The sequence below is a fragment of the Poeciliopsis prolifica genome, unplaced genomic scaffold, assembly GCF_027474105.1.
Source record: "Poeciliopsis prolifica strain line A6 unplaced genomic scaffold, Auburn_PproV2 SCAFFOLD093, whole genome shotgun sequence".
NCBI lineage: Eukaryota > Metazoa > Chordata > Actinopteri > Cyprinodontiformes > Poeciliidae > Poeciliopsis > Poeciliopsis prolifica.
In genome coordinates, this window is record NW_026562468.1 from 1,222,501 (window position 1) to 1,234,410 (window position 11,910).

The following is an 11,910-nucleotide window of genomic DNA, read 5'->3' on the forward strand; positions in this document are numbered from 1 at the left end:
TTGCATATTGTTCAACATGATTGGACACTGATATCTTTTTTTACTGAATGTCATGCACAGTGTTCTAATATAATAAAATTTGTAATTTATTATAAAATAAATGTTTTTTTTATTCTAAATATTTGTTGGTCTGTTTCATTTGATTAGATTTTGATCTGGGTTGAAACTTGGCTTGTTGGAGAGTCCCATTTAAAATGACAGTCCTATACTGCCATCTAGTGGTGGTTGGGACATAGGACGAAAGCCACTTTCACATTTCAGCAAATAAAATAAACTAAAAGAGGTAGAGAGACAATCTTGGTAAGGAGATTATGTAGAAAGTCCCTCACTCACATTACCCTCCAAGTTTTGCTCATTCTTGAAAACTGCCCTAACCCTGCATAATTGACCTCCATTATTTCAAGAATGAACAACTCAAAATTATAAGTCGTTTTACAAACTTGGCTTCTCTGCTCCCTCCAACCCTCTGCAGGTGCCTACCACGTTTGCGGTCCGAGCCTACTCCAAACTCCCATTCATTTTTCTACCTGTCAGTAAGCTGGGAACGTCCTATCAAACTGTGATGTGGTCCAAACCACAGTGGCCTTTTACTTTAACTTCACCAGATTTGATCCCAATTTGATTTATTTTGAGCTTTGTTTTGTTAATAAATCACACTTTAAAATGCCATCTCTGAGCCTTTGTTGGATGAAGGACTCGCTGCTCTGAAGACGAACTTTGGTTTTAAGCATCTACTCTTAACCATGTTTTATTTTATTTTATTTCTATTCAAACTGTTGTTGAGACAGAAATCACAGCTGAGCTTCAAACCTCATCTCTGAGCTTCTGCTATTTGCCAGAAATGTGTTTTAACAACGTTCTGAACATCATGAATTTACTTGAAAATGTCTTTCTGGATTTCCCAGAATGCATTGTTTGGTGGTGCTTCATATTTTAACTTCTATTTTCTCTGTTTTTACTGCACTATCTAACAAACCCTATAAATTATGATCAGATTGAGCTTTCATCTCAAACTAGATGGCTTACAATGACTTGGAAACATGTATAAAATTGGGACCATGACTCATAATGGGTTGTGCATCGTTGAACTGTTTGCCTGCTGCAAGCTTGGTCACAATAGACTCCCCTGCTGGCAGGTTTGGGTAAGTTTCCTTCCTTTGTAAATGTGGTCAAATATTCATCTTGGACCACATATACAGAGCATTCTAGAGGTCTTGCGGTGTATGATGGCACTAGAATTGCTCTTTACATTCTTCGCAGGGCTGATGGTTTGAATCCCAGCAGGTGTTTGGAGACCTTGAAGGCAGCAGCTTGCTGCAGCTGGTCCAGGTTCTTCTTCCCTGGGAGGATGATTGGGTAGCAACACCTTGCTATTGCTGCTTTTGCTCATCCTTCTGGGGAGCACAACTGCAACAACCTGGTGGAGATCTACTGGTGTGCAATTCACTCTCCCTGTGAGCTAAGGTGAGTCAGTAACTTTCAGGTTGCCAGGATTCAACACAGACCCAGTAGAGAATCAACGGAGAACTCTTCTGCTTCCTGGGCATGCTGGTTCCACCTTGCGTGTTAACGGACAGTGTGTTTTTAAAACCAGGGCGCGTACGTATCAGCCTTCCCAGGTTCCGCCTATAGGAACAGCACGTGGGAAAGGTGACTCAGGACTCGGGAGTCTAATGGAGTCCAGTCTTCTAGAGGAATAGCCTCAAACACACAGCAACATGCACTACAGCTGGTATTCTCTATTCAGTCCTACAGCTTAGAAATGCAGAAGGAAAAAATGTTAAGTTCAGAAAATCTTCAGCTTAAAGTCAATAGCGTTAACTTCCTATGATCTGAGCTCTAACATTGCATGTAATATTATTGCAGTTAGGTCCCAATCAGCCCAAATAAAATTATTTAGACATGATGTAGTTGGTGAGAAAAATTTACATATCAGGAGATTCATTTTAAATGTCAAACAGTTTCACAATTGATGAATGAAATCCAAAACTCTTTAGTTTCTGTTCAAATTAGGACTATTTCTGAGCTCCAAAATAAAAGGATACACAGTATAGCTGTAACTGTTTCAGCAATGTGGCCTATTCAAAGTACTGCTAACAGGTAGAGGCTAAGGTCTATCTCCCTAAAGGGTAACATTTATCTAAGCCAATTTCATTGCTGCTGTTCTAAACAGTTAATTTCAATCTGAATATATTATGACATTTAATTTTATTCACTCCAAACCTACTTAAAATGTTTTGGATGGTTTGGTTTCCCATAACTTTCAACTTATGGTAGTATGCTTATATTTGTGTAAACAGCCTTGTAACAATTGTAATCTGCCAACTAGAAGAGAAAATGCACTGTAATTTTTGGTTTAACTGTGCATTGGATTGTTGAAGTTTTCCACCTTTTTACATATTGGCATCTTTCCTTCAATGGACACTTTTTTTGTTGCAGTAAAATGTCAGGGTCCAATTTTCACTCTGAATAGTCAGTTATCAAGCTTAGCCAACACATTTTTAGTTGCTTCCATGTAAAAACAGCATGATGCTCTTCATGTGCCACAGAGATCTTTGCGGAACATTTTTCCAACTATTGGATAATCCTAAATCTCTAACTGGCACCTTCAATGTTCATTTTTTGGTCACTATTTAACCCCAGTAGCTCCATCTCTTTAAAGAGTAGTGCTCTGGAAAAACCTAGTAAAAAATATTTGTAGATTTTTAAATAAAAAGTTCCATTTACTATTTAGTCCCAATATTTAATGTAATTAAATTTGGAGTTCAATTTTAAGTTTGGGGTTCAATTTAAAGTTCAGTTTTAAATTGAGAGGTCAGTTTGAAAGGACAGTGACAGAAAGTAACCATTGACAACAGCAGAAATTTATATAACATTTTTTACAAAAAGAATTCCCAGTGTTAACTGTAAATCTTAAAGTCCTTATTTCCACAAATTGGTAAATTATTTTAAGGAGCATTGAAAATGAATGGTTAAACTTTAAAAATATGTAATTTATGCACCAATTTGAAAAAAATATGACTTGCTGAATTTTATTTTCTTCCCCCAACAGAAAGTATTTAGGATCAAGTGCTTCTCTTACCTTAGCCAAATTGCCTCTAGCAATTTTAGCTGTAACCTGGCAGGACAATAAAATTACATGTAGAATTTTGCATTGTGGAGTACATGCCAAATGTGGATCCCTGTTAATAGGAAGTTAAGTTCAATTTCTATGCACTTCTAAATGAAATGGCTAAAAACTTAAAGGTTAGAAGACAAGTGGGTATAGAGATTTATTATGTTAATATCCAACTCTACAGAAATGTAAATTATTGCTTGTATATTAAATGTGGAGTGTAATATACATTCCATATTTAATATACATTACACTTAATCATTTTTAGGGAATAGGTGGGCCTGGGAAAACCTTTCTTTAGGGTTTGGTCTTTAGGGTTTGGTCTTTAGGGTTTGGTCTTTAGGGTTTGGTCTTTAGGGTTTGGTCTTTAGGGTTTGGTCTTTAGGGTTTGGTCTTTAGGGTTTGGTCTTTAGGGTTTGGTCTTTAGGGTTTGGTCTTTAGGGTTTGGTCTTTAGGGTTTGGTCTTTAGGGTTTGGTCTTTAGGGTTTGGTCTTTAGGGTTTGGTCTTTAGGGTTTGGTCTTTAGGGTTTGGTCTTTAGGGTTTGGTCTTTAGGGTTTGGTCTTTAGGGTTTGGTCTTTAGGGTTTGGTCTTTAGGGTTTGGTCTTTAGGGTTTGGTCTTTAGGGTTTGGTCTTTAGGGTTTGGTCTTTAGGGTTTGGTCTTTAGGGTTAGGGTAGGGTAGGGTTAGGGTAGGGTTAGGGTTAGGATATAGGGATGAAAACCAAAAATCGAAGTGGTTCATTCAAAATAACTCAAAAAGTAAAGGTCCCAGGTGGACCAAACTTGGCACAGAGGATCCCCAGGAGGTCCCCCACGGACCCTGTGAGTTTGGCTGAGGTTGCTGGTTCCTAAGACATAGCTGCCATAGACACCCATTCATTTCAAAAAACGGTTCATTCAAAATAACTCCCGAACGGAAGGGGTTCATTGGCTGAAACTCGGTGTGTAGACTCCCCATGGGCCCCCCCAGGTTCCCTGTGAGTTTGGTGGCCCTAGCCCCTCCCCTTCCTATAGCTGCCATAGACCCCCATTCATTTTTCATCTCCGGCTAGGAAGGTCGGATCGAGCCGGGAGCGGGTTCCCCGTGCTCAGGGCGAAGCCCTGAGTGCGGGGAGAGGTCATGTACTTGGGTGGGAGCAAGTTGAAAAATGGGTGAAATTGCTCTAAGTGTTTACGTTGGGGGTTGTTGGGGGAACCTCACTATAGTGCGTTTCGGGGCTCGCTGAGGCGTCTGGAGGTGGTCCTGGGTGGAGTGTTTTGGAGATATGGTGTGTTGTTGGGAGGGTGGTAGAGAGGCGTGAGAGGGGTTCCCGTGCTCAGGGCGAAGCCCTGAGCGCGGGGATGTGTCATATGCGTGGATGGGGTGATGTGTGAAAATCGGTCAAAATTTGACCCCGAGACCATGGTTGGTAGGCCGAGCGTGGATTTTCAAAGTGTCATATCTCTGGCTAGGAAGGTCGTAGCGACCCGGGACCACGTCCCCCGTGCTCAGGGCGAAGCCCTGAGTGCGGGGAGAGGTCATGTACTTGGGTGGGAGCAAGTTGAAAAATGGGTGAAATTGCTCTAAGTGTTTACGTTGGGGGTCGTTGGGGGAACCTCACTAGAGTGCGTTTCGGGGCCCGCTGAGGCGTCTGGAGGTGGTCCTGGGTGGAGTGTTTTGGAGATAGGGTTAGGGTTAGGGTAGGGTAGGGTTAGGTTAGGGTTGGGTAGGGTAGGGTTAGGGTTAGGGGTTAGGGTAAGGGTTAGGGTTAGGGTTAGGATATAGGGATGAAAACCAAAAATCGAAGTGGTTCATTCAAAATAACTCAAAAAGTAAGGTCCCAGGTGGACCAAACTTGGCACAGAGGATCCCCAGGAGGTCCCCCACGGACCCTGTGAGTTTGGCTGAGGTTGCTGGTTCCTAAGACATAGCTGCCATAGACACCCATTCATTTCAAAAAACGGTTCATTCAAAATAACTCCCGAACGGAAGGGGTTCATTGGCTGAAACTCGGTGTGTAGACTCCCCATGGGCCCCCCCAGGTTCCCTGTGAGTTTGGTGGCCCTAGCCCCTCCCCTTCCTATAGCTGCCATAGACCCCCATTCATTTTTCATCTCCGGCTAGGAAGGTCGGATCGAGCCGGGAGCGGGTTCCCCGTGCTCAGGGCGAAGCCCTGAGTGCGGGGAGAGGTCATGTACTTGGGTGGGAGCAAGTTGAAAAATGGGTGAAATTGCTCTAAGTGTTTACGTTGGGGGTTGTTGGGGGAACCTCACTATAGTGCGTTTCGGGGCTCGCTGAGGCGTCTGGAGGTGGTCCTGGGTGGAGTGTTTTGGGATATGGTGTGTTGTTGGGAGGGTGGTACAGAGGCGTGAGAGGGGTTCCCGTGCTCAGGGCGAAGCCCTGAGCGCGGGGATGTGTCATATGCGTGGATGGGGTGATGTGTGAAAATCGGTCAAAATTTGACCCCGAGACCATGGTTGGTAGGCCGAGCGTGGATTTTCAAAGTGTCATATCTCTGGCTAGGAAGGTCGTAGCGACCCGGGACCACGTCCCCCGTGCTCAGGGCGAAGCCCTGAGTGCGGGGAGAGGTCATGTACTTGGGTGGGAGCAAGTTGAAAAATGGGTGAAATTGCTCTAAGTGTTTACGTTGGGGTCGTTGGGGGAACCTCACTAGAGTGCGTTTCGGGGCCCGCTGAGGCGTCTGGAGGTGGTCCTGGGTGGAGTGTTTTGGAGATAGGGTTAGGGTTAGGGTAGGGTAGGGTTAGGTTAGGGTTGGGTAGGGTAGGGTTAGGGTTAGGGTTAGGGTAAGGGTTAGGGTTAGGGTTAGGGTTAGGGTTAGGGTAGGGTAGGGTTAGGGTTAGGATATAGGGATGAAAACCAAAAAATCGAAGTGATCAAGCTCAATAACTCAAAAAGTAAAGGTGTCAGGTGGACCAAACTTGGCACAGAGGATCCCCAGGAGGTCCCCTACGTACCCTGTGAATTTGGTGGAGGTGGCTGGTTCCTAAGACATAGCTGCCATAGACACCCATTGAAAAAAAAAAGTGATCAAGCTCCATAACTCAAAAAGTATAAGGTGTCAAGTCACCAAACTCGGTGTGTAGACTCCCCATGGGCCCCCCCAGGTTCCCTGTGAGTTTGGTGGCCCTAGCCCCTCCCCTTCCTATAGCTGCCATAGACCCCCATTCATTTTCGGGTCTGGCTAGGAAGGTTGTAGCGACACGGGACCACGTCCGCCGTGCTCAGGGCGAAGCCCTGAGTGCGGGGAGAGGTCATGTACTTGGGTGGGAGCAAGTTGAAAAATGGGTGAAATTGCTCTAAGTGTTTACGTTGGGGGTCGTTGGGGGAACCTCACTATAGTGCGTTTCGGGGCTCGCTGAGGTGTCTGGAGGTGGTCCTGGGTGGAGTGTTTTGGAGATATGGTGTGTTGTTGGGAGGGTGGTAGAGAGGCGTGAGAGGGCTTCCCGTGCTCAGGGCGAAGCCCTGAGTGCGGGCATGTGTCATATGCGTGGATGGGGTGATGTGTGAAAATCGGTCAAAATTTGACCCCGAGACCATGGTAGGTAGGCCGAGCGTGGATTTTCAAAGTGTCATATCTCGGGCTAGGAAGGTCGGGTAGGGTTAGGATTGGGGTTTGGGTTGGGGTCAGGGTTTGGGTTCAGGGTCAAAGGTCAGAGGTCAAACAAGTTTAACCCCCTTCCTTCTCCCCCTCACCCTCTTCCCCGGCCCCTGGGTTAGGGTTAGGGTTAGGGTTAGGGTTAGGATATAGGGATGAAAACCAAAAATCGAAGTGGTTCATTCAAAATAACTCAAAAAGTAAAGGTCCCAGGTGGACCAAACTTGGCACAGAGGATCCCCAGGAGGTCCCCCACGGACCCTGTGAGTTTGGCTGAGGTGGCTGGTTCCTAAGACATAGCTGCCATAGACACCCATTCATTTCAAAAAACGGTTCATTCAAAATAACTCCCGAACGGAAGGGGTTCATTGGCTGAAACTCGGTGTGTAGACTCCCCATGGGCCCCCCCAGGTTCCCTGTGAGTTTGGTGGCCCTAGCCCCTCCCCTTCCTATAGCTGCCATAGACCCCCATTCATTTTTCATCTCCGGCTAGGAAGGTCGGATCGAGCCGGGAGCGGGTTCCCCGTGCTCAGGGCGAAGCCCTGAGTGCGGGGAGAGGTCATGTACTTGGGTGGGAGCAAGTTGAAAAATGGGTGAAATTGCTCTAAGTGTTGACGTTGGGGGTTGTTGGGGGAACCTCACTAGAGTGCGTTTGGGGGCTCGCTGAGGCGTCTGGAGGTGGTCCTGGGTGGAGTGTTTTGGAGATATGGTGTGTTGTTGGGAGGGTGGTAGAGAGGGTTAGGGTTAGGGTTAGGGTTAGGGTTAGGGTTAGGGTTAGGGTTAGGGTAAGGGTAAGGGTTAGGGTTAGGGTAAGGGTTAGGGTTAGGGTTAGGGTTAGGGTTAGGGTAAGGGTTAGGGTTAGGGTTAGGGTTAGGATATAGGGATGAAAACCAAAAAATCGAAGTGATCAAGCTCAATAACTCAAAAAGTAAAGGTGTCAGGTGGACCAAACTTGGCACAGAGGATCCCCAGGAGGTCCCCTACGTACCCTGTGAATTTGGTGGAGGTGGCTGGTTCCTAAGACATAGCTGCCATAGACACCCATTGAAAAAAAAAAGTGATCAAGCTCCATAACTCAAAAAGTATAAGGTGTCAAGTCACCAAACTCGGTGTGTAGACTCCCCATGGGCCCCCCCAGGTTCCCTGTGAGTTTGGTGGCCCTAGCCCCTCCCCTTCCTATAGCTGCCATAGACCCCCATTCATTTTCGGGTCTGGCTAGGAAGGTTGTAGCGACACGGGACCACGTCCGCCGTGCTCAGGGCGAAGCCCTGAGTGCGGGGAGAGGTCATGTACTTGGGTGGGAGCAAGTTGAAAAATGGGTGAAATTGCTCTAAGTGTTTACGTTGGGGGTCGTTGGGGGAACCTCACTATAGTGCGTTTCGGGCTCGCTGAGGTGTCTGGAGGTGGTCCTGGGTGGAGTGTTTTGGAGATATGGTGTGTTGTTGGGAGGGTGGTAGAGAGGCGTGAGAGGGCTTCCCGTGCTCAGGGCGAAGCCCTGAGTGCGGGCATGTGTCATATGCGTGGATGGGGTGATGTGTGAAAATCGGTCAAAATTTGACCCCGAGACCATGGTAGGTAGGCCGAGCGTGGATTTTCAAAGTGTCATATCTCGGCTAGGAAGGTCGGGTAGGGTTAGGATTGGGGTTTGGGTTGGGGTCAGGGTTTGGGTTCAGGGTCAAAGGTCAGAGGTCAAACAAGTTTAACCCCCTTCCTTCTCCCCCTCACCCTCTTCCCCGGCCCCTGGGTTAGGGTTAGGGTTAGGGTTAGGGTTAGGGTTAGGATATAGGGATGAAAACCAAAAATCGAAGTGGTTCATTCAAAATAACTCAAAAGTAAAGGTCCCAGGTGGACCAAACTTGGCACAGAGGATCCCCAGGAGGTCCCCCACGGACCCTGTGAGTTTGGCTGAGGTGGCTGGTTCCTAAGACATAGCTGCCATAGACACCCATTCATTTCAAAAAACGGTTCATTCAAAATAACTCCCGAACGGAAGGGGTTCATTGGCTGAAACTCGGTGTGTAGACTCCCCATGGGCCCCCCCAGGTTCCCTGTGAGTTTGGTGGCCCTAGCCCCTCCCCTTCCTATAGCTGCCATAGACCCCCATTCATTTTTCATCTCCGGCTAGGAAGGTCGGATCGAGCCGGGAGCGGGTTCCCCGTGCTCAGGGCGAAGCCCTGAGTGCGGGGAGAGGTCATGTACTTGGGTGGGAGCAAGTTGAAAAATGGGTGAAATTGCTCTAAGTGTTGACGTTGGGGGTTGTTGGGGGAACCTCACTAGAGTGCGTTTGGGGCTCGCTGAGGCGTCTGGAGGTGGTCCTGGGTGGAGTGTTTTGGAGATATGGGGTGTTGTTGGGAGGGTGGTAGAGAGGGTTAGGGTTAGGGTTAGGGTTAGGGTTAGGGTTAGGGTTAGGGTTAGGGTTAGGGTAAGGGTAAGGGTTAGGGTTAGGGTAAGGGTTAGGGTTAGGGTTAGGGTTAGGGTTAGGGTAAGGGTTAGGGTTAGGGTTAGGGTTAGGATATAGGGATGAAAACCAAAAAATCGAAGTGATCAAGCTCAATAACTCAAAAAGTAAAGGTGTCAGGTGGACCAAACTTGGCACAGAGGATCCCCAGGAGGTCCCCTACGTACCCTGTGAATTTGGTGGAGGTGGCTGGTTCCTAAGACATAGCTGCCATAGACACCCATTGAAAAAAAAAAGTGATCAAGCTCCATAACTCAAAAAGTATAAGGTGTCAAGTCACCAAACTCGGTGTGTAGACTCCCCATGGGCCCCCCCAGGTTCCCTGTGAGTTTGGTGGCCCTAGCCCCTCCCCTTCCTATAGCTGCCATAGACCCCCATTCATTTTCGGGTCTGGCTAGGAAGGTTGTAGCGACACGGGACCACGTCCGCCGTGCTCAGGGCGAAGCCCTGAGTGCGGGGAGAGGTCATGTACTTGGGTGGGAGCAAGTTGAAAAATGGGTGAAATTGCTCTAAGTGTTTACGTTGGGGGTCGTTGGGGGAACCTCACTATAGTGCGTTTCGGGGCTCGCTGAGGTGTCTGGAGGTGGTCCTGGGTGGAGTGTTTTGGAGATATGGTGTGTTGTTGGGAGGGTGGTAGAGAGGCGTGAGAGGGCTTCCCGTGCTCAGGGCGAAGCCCTGAGTGCGGGCATGTGTCATATGCGTGGATGGGGTGATGTGTGAAAATCGGTCAAAATTTGACCCCGAGACCATGGTAGGTAGGCCGAGCGTGGATTTTCAAAGTGTCATATCTCGGGCTAGGAAGGTCGGGTAGGGTTAGGATTGGGGTTTGGGTTGGGGTCAGGGTTTGGGTTCAGGGTCAAAGGTCAGAGGTCAAACAAGTTTAACCCCCTTCCTTCTCCCCCTCACCCTCTTCCCCGGCCCCTGGGTTAGGGTTAGGGTTAGGGTTAGGGTTAGGGTTAGGATATAGGGATGAAAACCAAAATCGAAGTGGTTCATTCAAAATAACTCAAAAAGTAAAGGTCCCAGGTGGACCAAACTTGGCACAGAGGATCCCCAGGAGGTCCCCCACGGACCCTGTGAGTTTGGCTGAGGTGGCTGGTTCCTAAGACATAGCTGCCATAGACACCCATTCATTTCAAAAAACGGTTCATTCAAAATAACTCCCGAACGGAAGGGGTTCATTGGCTGAAACTCGGTGTGTAGACTCCCCATGGGCCCCCCCAGGTTCCCTGTGAGTTTGGTGGCCCTAGCCCCTCCCCTTCCTATAGCTGCCATAGACCCCCATTCATTTTTCATCTCCGGCTAGGAAGGTCGGATCGAGCCGGGAGCGGGTTCCCCGTGCTCAGGGCGAAGCCCTGAGTGCGGGGAGAGGTCATGTACTTGGGTGGGAGCAAGTTGAAAAATGGGTGAAATTGCTCTAAGTGTTGACGTTGGGGGTTGTTGGGGGAACCTCACTAGAGTGCGTTTCGGGGCCCGCTGAGGCGTCTGGAGGTGGTCCTGGGTGGAGTGTTTTGGAGATATGGGGTGTTGTTGGGAGGGTGGTAGAGAGGGTTAGGGTTAGGGTTAGGGTTAGGGTTAGGGTTAGGGTTAGGGTTAGGGTAAGGGTAAGGGTTAGGGTTAGGGTAAGGGTTAGGGTTAGGGTTAGGGTTAGGGTTAGGGTAAGGGTTAGGGTTAGGGTTAGGGTTAGGATATAGGGATGAAAACCAAAAAATCGAAGTGATCAAGCTCAATAACTCAAAAGTAAAGGTGTCAGGTGGACCAAACTTGGCACAGAGGATCCCCAGGAGGTCCCCTACGTACCCTGTGAATTTGGTGGAGGTGGCTGGTTCCTAAGACATAGCTGCCATAGACACCCATTGAAAAAAAAAAGTGATCAAGCTCCATAACTCAAAAAGTATAAGGTGTCAAGTCACCAAACTCGGTGTGTAGACTCCCCATGGGCCCCCCCAGGTTCCCTGTGAGTTTGGTGGCCCTAGCCCCCCCCTTCCTATAGCTGCCATAGACCCCCATTCATTTTCGGGTCTGGCTAGGAAGGTTGTAGCGACACGGGACCACGTCCGCCGTGCTCAGGGCGAAGCCCTGAGTGCGGGGAGAGGTCATGTACTTGGGTGGGAGCAAGTTGAAAAATGGGTGAAATTGCTCTAAGTGTTTACGTTGGGGGTCGTTGGGGGAACCTCACTATAGTGCGTTTCGGGGCTCGCTGAGGTGTCTGGAGGTGGTCCTGGGTGGAGTGTTTTGGAGATATGGTGTGTTGTTGGGAGGGTGGTAGAGAGGCGTGAGAGGGCTTCCCGTGCTCAGGGCGAAGCCCTGAGTGCGGGCATGTGTCATATGCGTGGATGGGGTGATGTGTGAAAATCGGTCAAAATTTGACCCCGAGACCATGGTAGGTAGGCCGAGCGTGGATTTTCAAAGTGTCATATCTCGGGCTAGGAAGGTCGGGTAGGGTTAGGATTGGGGTTTGGGTTGGGGTCAGGGTTTGGGTTCAGGGTCAAAGGTCAGAGGTCAAACAAGTTTAACCCCCTTCCTTCTCCCCCTCACCCTCTTCCCCGGCCCCTGGGTTAGGGTTAGGGTTAGGGTTAGGGTTAGGGTTAGGATATAGGGATGAAAACCAAAAACGAAGTGGTTCATTCAAAATAACTCAAAAAGTAAAGGTCCCAGGTGGACCAAACTTGGCACAGAGGATCCCCAGGAGGTCCCCCACGGACCCTGTGAGTTTGGCTGAGGTGGCTGGTTCCTAAGACA